Below are 8,935 nucleotides of genomic sequence, written 5' to 3' on the forward strand. Positions count from 1 at the left end.
AGCGGGATGGGGCAGAATGAAGGAGATTTTAATACATTATTGTAAAAGGTATCTGGTAACCTTTAACTCCTGGAAGTCATAACACACAGACCAATCAATCATTAAAAAAGAACCAATCATGTACTACAGAAGCCAATGTTTAATTTATGATAACTTAGGTATCATGAAAACAATCTGCTCTTTTTGCTCGGGCATTAGATATAGTGCGAAATCATTGTTAAAAATCACACAACACCAGGTTATAGTCCAACAGGTTTAATTGGAAGCACACTAGCATTGCTCCTTCATCAGGTGATAGTGGAGTCCTCAACTATCACCTGATGAAGGAGCGACTCTCCGAAAGCTAGTGTGCTTCCAATTAAACCTGTTGGACTATAACCTGGTGTTGTGTGATTTTTAACTTTGTACACCCCAGTCCAACACCAGCATCTCCAAATCGTGAGAAATCATAATTAAGAAATTACTAACATTGTCAACTTTAACAGTAAATAGTAGATTGAATAGGTTTATATCAAAGAATTACACCACTTGTACCGACTTGGAGATGCTGGTGTTGGACTGGGGTGGACAAAGTTAAAAATCACACAACACCAGGTTATAGTCCAACAGGTTTATTTGGAAGCAATAGCTTTTGGAGTGCTGCTCCTTCACCTGTACCATTTCTCTTTGCTTTCCATTATAAATAAGTATTAATGATTTGCTTATATGTGATGAGAAAAAAAGAATAATAACAGAAGGAAAATTATGTTTGACATTTTTATTTGTTAGCATCACTGTTAATATGGGTTGAAATTACATTGTGTGATATTAATAATGAATTCAGACTTTTCTATGATATCATTTTAATGGGCACATTAATAATTTAAAATAAGTGGTTTAATGCCTTTGTTATAGTAGCAAGTAAAAACAATTTCATGCAACTGCATTCATGATTCTCTCCTTGTTTTCCTAATGTTGACTATTCTTATGTGATTTGAAAGTATCTAAATAAACAGGAAGTACTTAGTGCCCCCTCTAGAGGAGGGTTACTAAATTACAGCAGAATGCATCTCTGTAAAATGAAAATAACATTACAACAGTTGGTGAATTTCCAAGTGATTCATTCTACACGGAGTGCTTCAGAACATTTTTGAAAGATCCAAGATGCTGTATTATTGTAATTTAAGAGTCATAGAGTCATAGTGCGGAAGCAGACCCTTCGGTCCAAATTGTCCATGCCAACCAGCTATCCCAACCCAGGTGGAGCCAGATTCCTTCATGCAGTTTGACAGTGAGAAAGGACAATGCATCTGTGTGTATGCCAATCAGCCTTGCCCTGTCTGTTGCCCCATTTCAGTCTTCATCTGAGGCCTCTGTCACAGAACCCATTGGTACCTTCACCCTCCTGTGAAAAGACAAATGCAGCAACATTTCCCCTGGCCTCCTGCTGGTGGCCAATAACGTGTCGCATTACGTTCTGCTATTTTGGCAAAACCACATTCTAGTTCCTTCATTTTCTCTCTCTTCAAAGAGAAAAGATAATGAGAGGCCATAAAAACGAGAAGGGTCATCACAACCAATAACCTTAGTTTATTACCACAGATGTTTGCTGACCTGCTGAATATTTTTAGAGTCTGAGATCATCGAGGTATACAGCACAGAAACAGATCCTGCAGTCCAAATCATCCATGCAACCAGATATTGTAAATAAATGTAGTCCCATTTGCCAGCATTTGGCCCATACTCCTGTAAACCCTTCCTATTCATATACCTATTAAATATTTAGATTAGATTACAGTGTGGAAACAGGCCCTTCGGCCCAACAAATCCACACCGACTCGCCGAAGCGCAACCCACCCATACCCCTACATCTACATCTACCCCTTACCTAACACTACGGGCAATTTAGCATGGCCAATTCACCTGACCTGCACATCTTTGGACTGTGGGAGGAAACCAGAGCACCCGGAGGAAACCCACGCAGACACGGGGAGAACATGCAAACTCCACACAGTCAGTCGCCTGAGGCGGGAGTTGAACCCGGGTCTCTGGCGCTGTGAGGCAGCAGTGCTAACCACTGTGCCACCGTGTCGCCCATTGTAGTTGTACAAAGCTCCACCACTTCTTCTGGCAGCTCATTCTATAAACACACTAACTCTATGTGAAAAAGTTGCTCCTTAGGTCACTTTTAAATCTTTCCTGTCCCTCCTTAAGCCTATGCCCTGTAGTTTTGGACTCCCCCACCCTGTATCCATACCCCTCATGATATTATAAATCTCTCAATATCACCCCTCAGCCTCCAAAGCTCCAGAGAAAGTAGCCCCAGCCTATTCAGCCTCTCCATGTAGCTCAGGCCCTCCAAACCTGGCATCATCCTTCTAAGTCTTCTCTGAACCCTCTCAAGTTTCACAACATCCTTCCTATATCAGGGGGAACCAGAATTGCAAGCAGTAGCCCAATAATTGCCTAACCAATGTCCCTTACAGCCTCCCAACTCCTGTACTCAATACTCTGACCAATAAAGGCAAGCATACCAAAAGCCTTCTTCACTATCCTATCTACCTGCAACTCCAAATTCAAGGAACTATGAAACTGCACTCCAAGTTCTCTTTGTTCAGCATAAGTCCTGCCCTGATTTGCCTCTCCAAAGTGCAGCACCTCACCTTTATCTAAATTAAACTCCATCTGCCATTCCTTGTCCCGTTGGCACATCTGATCAAGAAACCGTTGTACTCTTTGCTGTCCATTACACCTCCAATTTTGGTGTTGTCTGCAAACTTACTTACCATACCTTCTATGTTCACATCCAAATCATTTATGTAAATGACAAAAAGCAGTGGACCCAGCACCGATCCTTGTGGCACACTATTGGTCACAAGCTTCCAGTCTGAAAAGCAACCCTCCACCACCACCCTCTGTCTTCTATATTCCAGCCAGTTTTGTATCCAAATAGTTCTCCATCCAGTCCATGTGATCGAACCTTGCTAACCAGTCTCCCATGAGGAATCTTGTCAAATGCCTTACTGAAGTCCATATAGATCATGTCCACCGCTCTGCCCTCATCATTCCTCTTCATTACTTCTTCAAAAAGCTCAATCAAGTTAGTGAGACATGATTTTTATTCCATATTTACTTCATCTCTAAGATTTAAAGCATAAGATGCCCCCTTTTGGGGTCTAGGGCCTGATGTAGCCGTGGAAGGCTGACTGTGAATCATTGCCAATGTCACCTGCTCCCACCTGGAAGGGTGGAGAAACTGAAGGCCATGTATACTTGGTGACATCTGACAGAGCTGCACTCAGGCTGCAGTACAGAGGCAAGATGGATTATAGATAACTGTCACCACCTCTTGCTGATATATAAATGCCTTCTGACTGAGTTGGAAGTCAGAGAACTGTTCCCTAAATACCTCTGCAAGATATCACTGTCTGCAGAGAGCCCTTTCCACCTGCCTTTGCTCACAGCTCCCACTTACTGCTTCCTCCACTCTATCTCCCTGCTGTTCTACAGACGAAAAACTGGCTGAAAATATTGCTCCCATCACTGAAAGCAGACTTGAGCAGCCTTCCAATTCCTTCGGGCTTCCCCTTGTGAAAATCTCAACACCAGACCCTAATAAATCCCAAAGCTTTTACAACTCTTTCCAATAGCACTCAGCACAGCATCTACACTTACACTGTCACTGTAATTATGAATCATAAGCACCTCATCCAAAGCTGAAAGTCCAAGGGCAACAACCACAAATGACGTGAGTTGTGAAAGGATTTGCTGTGAATCTCAGTGGGGGCTCAGCGGGGGGCATTTAAGAAAGGGCGTTAACAGAACCTATGCAGTTTTAAATGGTTTGGCATCATCATCAGCTCATTCTGCACACTCTCAACATCACTGCCTTTACAATTAAAGCGGCGTCTGAGGGGAAGGAGGACAGACCAGTAAGGAGGTAAGTGCGGTATGTCAGGGAGTGGGGGCATTTGGACACTCTGAGTTGGGGCAGTAAGAGTGTGAGCAGTGTCTGGGGTGGGTCTGTTGGGGGAATGGGGTAGTGAACCCTATCTGCTCATTCCCCTCACCTTCCCACGCCTCCTGATAGATCTCCCCCACACTCCCCCAACCCCTCAGAAAGTGTTCACCTCTACTAATGCATAACCCCAAAAAGACAGTTTTTGCCCCGCCCCTGACTCCACCATCACCCAGTGCTCACCCCACTCCCAAATTAGTGCTCCCTCCCACTGAAAACCCCCAAAGACAATGCTCATGCTCACACTCCCTTGACTCCAACCTCAACCCCAGACAGTGCTCATCCCAACATAACCCACCCGCAATAAGCTACCCCTTCTTGCATCTGAGGGTAAAGGGTGAATACTGTTGGGAGTAATGGAGGGGTGAACACTTGGGTGGGTTAAGGGAGGGGGTGAACATTATCAGTGGATAAGGGAGGAGGTGAACTATGTCGGGGGTAAGGAGGTGAACACAGTTGGGGTCAGCAAGGGGATGAATACTGTTGAGGGGTAAGGAAGGGGGAAATACTTTTAGGGTTAAGGGAGGGGGTGAATATTGTCGGAGGTAAAGGAGGGGGTGAATACTGTTGGAGGTAAGGGAGTTGAATACTTTCGGGGGTAAGGGAGGAGGTGAATACTGTTGGGGGGGTAAAGGAGAGGATGAATATTGTTGGGATAAGGGAGGGGATGAACACTGTTGAGGGTAAGGGCGGGGGTGAATCCTGTCGGGGTAAGGGGGGGCGAATACTGTTGGGGGTAAAGGATGGGTGAATATTTTTGGGGGTAAGGTAGAAGGTGAATACTGTTGAGGTGTAAAGGGGGAGGTGAATACTGTTGAGGGGTAAGGGAGGGGATAAGTACTGTTGGAGTGAGGGAAGGATTTCTTTTCCCCTGGATGGAGGGAACAATGGATTGAAGGTAAGTGGCTGGAGGTTTCGAGAGATGTGAGGAAACACATTTTCACTCAGAGCGTGGTGGGAAGCTGAAACTCACACAGAAACCCTCAACATTGAAGAAAGATTTAGATGTGTATTTGCAATGCAAGGGCCAAAGGGCTATGGGCTAGGTGCTTGAACATGGGATTAGAATAGGTAGGTGGTGGTTTCTGATTGGTGTAGATTTGATGAGTTTTAGGGCCTTTTCTCCTACTATAGATCTCTATGAGCACTATTGGAGGGATGAGTGAGGGGGTGAATATTGTCAGAGAGGGGAGGGAGGGATTGAACACTGTCAGTGCTGGTGAGGAATGAACATTGTCAGGGGTTGAGGAAGGAGTTGAAGACTGTTGGGCTGAGAGTTATTAATCCTGAACAAAGAACTGCTGGCCACGGGATAATGAAGAATTGCAGACACTAATCTTGAAAAAAAATGTCTTGGGTGAAAGAAATCTGGAATTGCACAAGTTCATGTTTTGGGACATTTATACTCTTTTCAGAATACAGCAACCGCTGCTGTAAAATAAAAAGTCATCTCATGACTCTCAGCACCACCAGGGAATTGTTGGGATTTCAGCTGCCCTCTGTATTATTGAATCAGCTGGGATCTAAAGTCCCAACAGGGACATGGTTGTTTGTGCCACAAAATGAATATACATCACTTCCTGCAGCATACAGTCATAGAGTCCTACGGCACAGAGACAGGCCCATTGGCCCAAACTGGGCCATGCCCACCTATATATCCATTAACTCTCACCCCATTTCCCTGCACTTGGCCCATATCCTTTTAATCCTTTCCTATCCATGTATTTGTCCAAATGCCTTTTAAATGTTGTTAATGTACTCGCTTCAACCACTTCTGCTGGCAGCTCATTCCATATGCGTACCACCCTCTGGGTAAAAATGTTGCTCTTAGTTTCCCTTCTATTCTTTCCCCTCTAACCTTAAACTGATTCCCTCTAGTCCTCGATTCCACAACTCTGGGGAAAAGAATGAATTCATCCTGTCCATGTCTCTCATGATCTTATACACTTGTATAAGATCCCACCTCAGTCTCCCATATTCTAAAGAAAAATGTCCTAACTTGTCCAACCTCTCCCTATAACTCAGTCCAGGCAACATCCTTGTAAATTTCTTCTGCACTCTTTTCAGTTTAATAACATTCTTCCTATAACAAGGTGACCAAAATGGAACACAATACTCCAAATGCAGCCTCACCAACGTCCTGTACAACTGCAACATAACTTTCCAACTTCTATGCTCAATGCCCTGATTGATGAAGGCCAGTGTGCCAAAAGCCTTCTTCGCTGCACTGTCTACCTGGTACTCCACTTTCAGAGAACCATGCACCTGAACTCCGAGGTCTCTCTGTTCCACTACACTCCTTAAGGCCCTACCATTCACTATGAAACTCCTATCTTGATTTGACTTTCCAAAATGCAAGACCTCACACATCTATATTAAACTCCATTTGCCATTTCTCAGCCCACTTCCCCAGCTGATCAAGGTCCTGCTGCAATTCCTGATAACCTTCCTCGCTGTCCACAATACTGCCTATTTCAGTGTCATCAGCAAACTTATAATCAACAAACTTATTATCAGCATGCCTTGAACATGCTCAGCCAAATAATTGATACAGTTAACAAACAGCACCAACCCCTGAGGAACTCCACGAGTCACAGGCCTCCAGTTTGACAAGCATCCTTCCACTATTACCCTCTGGGTCCTGGACTGTCCCCAAGATATCACCACTAACTCCCCCAAGGTCCCAAGTCTTCATGTCTTTCTCCATGGTAAACACAGAGGAGAAGTATTCATTGAGGATCTTGCCTGTCTCCTGCAGTTCTACACATACACGTCCTCTTTGGTCCTTAAGGGCCCTATTCTCTCACTAAATATTCTTTTTCCTTTAGTATATTTAAAAGTACCTCTTTGGATTCACCCTAATCTTCTCTGCCAAGGCTACCTTGTACCCCCTTTTCACCCTCCTGATTTCCTTCTTCAGTAAACTCCTGAAGCAGTAGAAAATGCCTTTGTTTTTTGCAACAGCGGAGAAATGTCAAAATTCCAAAGTTTTGTATGTTTTTCTTCTTCTCTGCAAAGACTGTACAGAACTGATTTAAAGCCTTAGTTTGAACTATTAGATGATTTCATGAATAAAGTGTATGTTTGAAATAAAACAAAGTCAGAGGGGAATCACAATCCGACAGTGACTGACGTTCCTTGGAGGTTTCAGGCTGGAGTTACGCTGTTTCCATGTGTCCCTGAATCTGCTGTTATATCAATGTGGTACCATTTCGGACTCGTTACTTCTGGTACAAATATAAATGAACCGTGTTCTTGCAATTACATCATGTACTGCAAACTGACATTGAAATATGTGCTGTAACTGTTACTTGTTGCTTTTTGGAATGACTCAAAACTGGATACATGCTGCCGCTGAGATTATTTTATTGCAGGCGTTCAGAACTACTGCTTTCGTCATTTCTATGGCAAGAATTGCTCAAGCACATACCTTTTCCAGTTCGAACAATCTTTAGAAGCTCCATGTTTTATTGTAAATATATTCCAGGTTAAATATTAATGAGTAACAACACCAAAACCAACTTGCATTTATGTAGCACCTTTAATGTTGTAAGACATTACAAGATGCTTCACAGGAGCCATTGATTATCAAACAAAATTTGGTACTGAGGCAGCTGAAAGGACAGGTGACTAAAAACTCATGAAAAGAAACCGGCCTTTCAGGAGAGAAGAGAGAGAGGTGGAGAGTCAGGGTGTGTTAGGAAGGCATTTCAGAGCCAAAAGGAAATCAGTGAGAGGCCAGAATGGGCAGAGACTGCCAAGTGTTGAGGGGCTAGAGGATGTCACTGAGATGGGTATGTGGGGGAGGGGGTAGGGCGGCTGGCATTGTTGGGTGAGGGGGAAGCAGGGTTGAGGGAGCCCATATAAGAATTCAAAGATGAGAATATGACTCTTAAGGTTATGTTGTATAATTAGACAATCTTAGACCAGCGAGCATGGGCGAACTGAATTTAGTGCCAGTTAGAATATGGGAAGCAGAGGATGAATAATCTAAAAACAAAATGTTGCAGAGATTAGAGATCTATGGAGCGAAGCAGACTTTCACACCCATAGGAAGACTCTGTCTCCACAGATGCTGCCAGATCCGCTGGGTTTCTCTTGCATTTTCTGTTTTTATTTCCGAATAAGCTTCTATTTATGGAGGGTGTAGGTTGGGATACCAGCCAAGAGTGCATTGGAATAGTTGAATCAAGTGGTAACAAAATCATAAGGCATATTGATGCTGTTTGAAACTTTATAGGCACTCTGATCAACATTCAGACAATGAGTCACATTCACTATGATTCTATAATGGAACACTGTCTCAGGACATGACTTCCAAAAGCTGACATTCTGTAAGAACATTAAAATGGCATCTGTGACTTTTAGACGTTGTCAATCCCAAAGGGAATTTTAATATTCAATCTATAGCATTCAACGTGTATGCACACAAAAAAAAACACTTTAAAGAGTGAGGTAAAAAAACAATTCATAATAGAATGGGTTTCCTTTTGTGTTCCATTATTGTGATACTGTTAGGCTTGATATTTAATGAAGTTTTGTGAGTGCACTTTGAAAGAGTCTCATTTTGTAGTTCATTAATAGCAGTGGAAATATTATTAAACATAAATTGAATATACTCTGACAGCCAATGTTACTTCTGCCAAATTGGCATAGTCAAGCCAACAAACATTTACACAGCCTCATAAAATATAACATCACATGTAATAATTCATCTCATCATATGGATGAGATGATTGCTCAGCATGATCTTTTGCTAATGCACTTCATTTAGTTTAAACAACGTTATGTTGGTAGCAATTTTTAACAGAGGAGACTACAGACTAGATCATGCCAAAGGAGACGTACGAGAAATGCCACTTTCAGTACATATATAAATTCTTACAATTTATTGTTTTTTGCAATGAAATGGAATCATACTTTAATCTTGCCAGAAAT

Source organism: Chiloscyllium punctatum, chromosome 25, assembly GCF_047496795.1.
Source record: "Chiloscyllium punctatum isolate Juve2018m chromosome 25, sChiPun1.3, whole genome shotgun sequence".
Taxonomy (NCBI): Eukaryota; Metazoa; Chordata; class Chondrichthyes; order Orectolobiformes; family Hemiscylliidae; genus Chiloscyllium; species Chiloscyllium punctatum.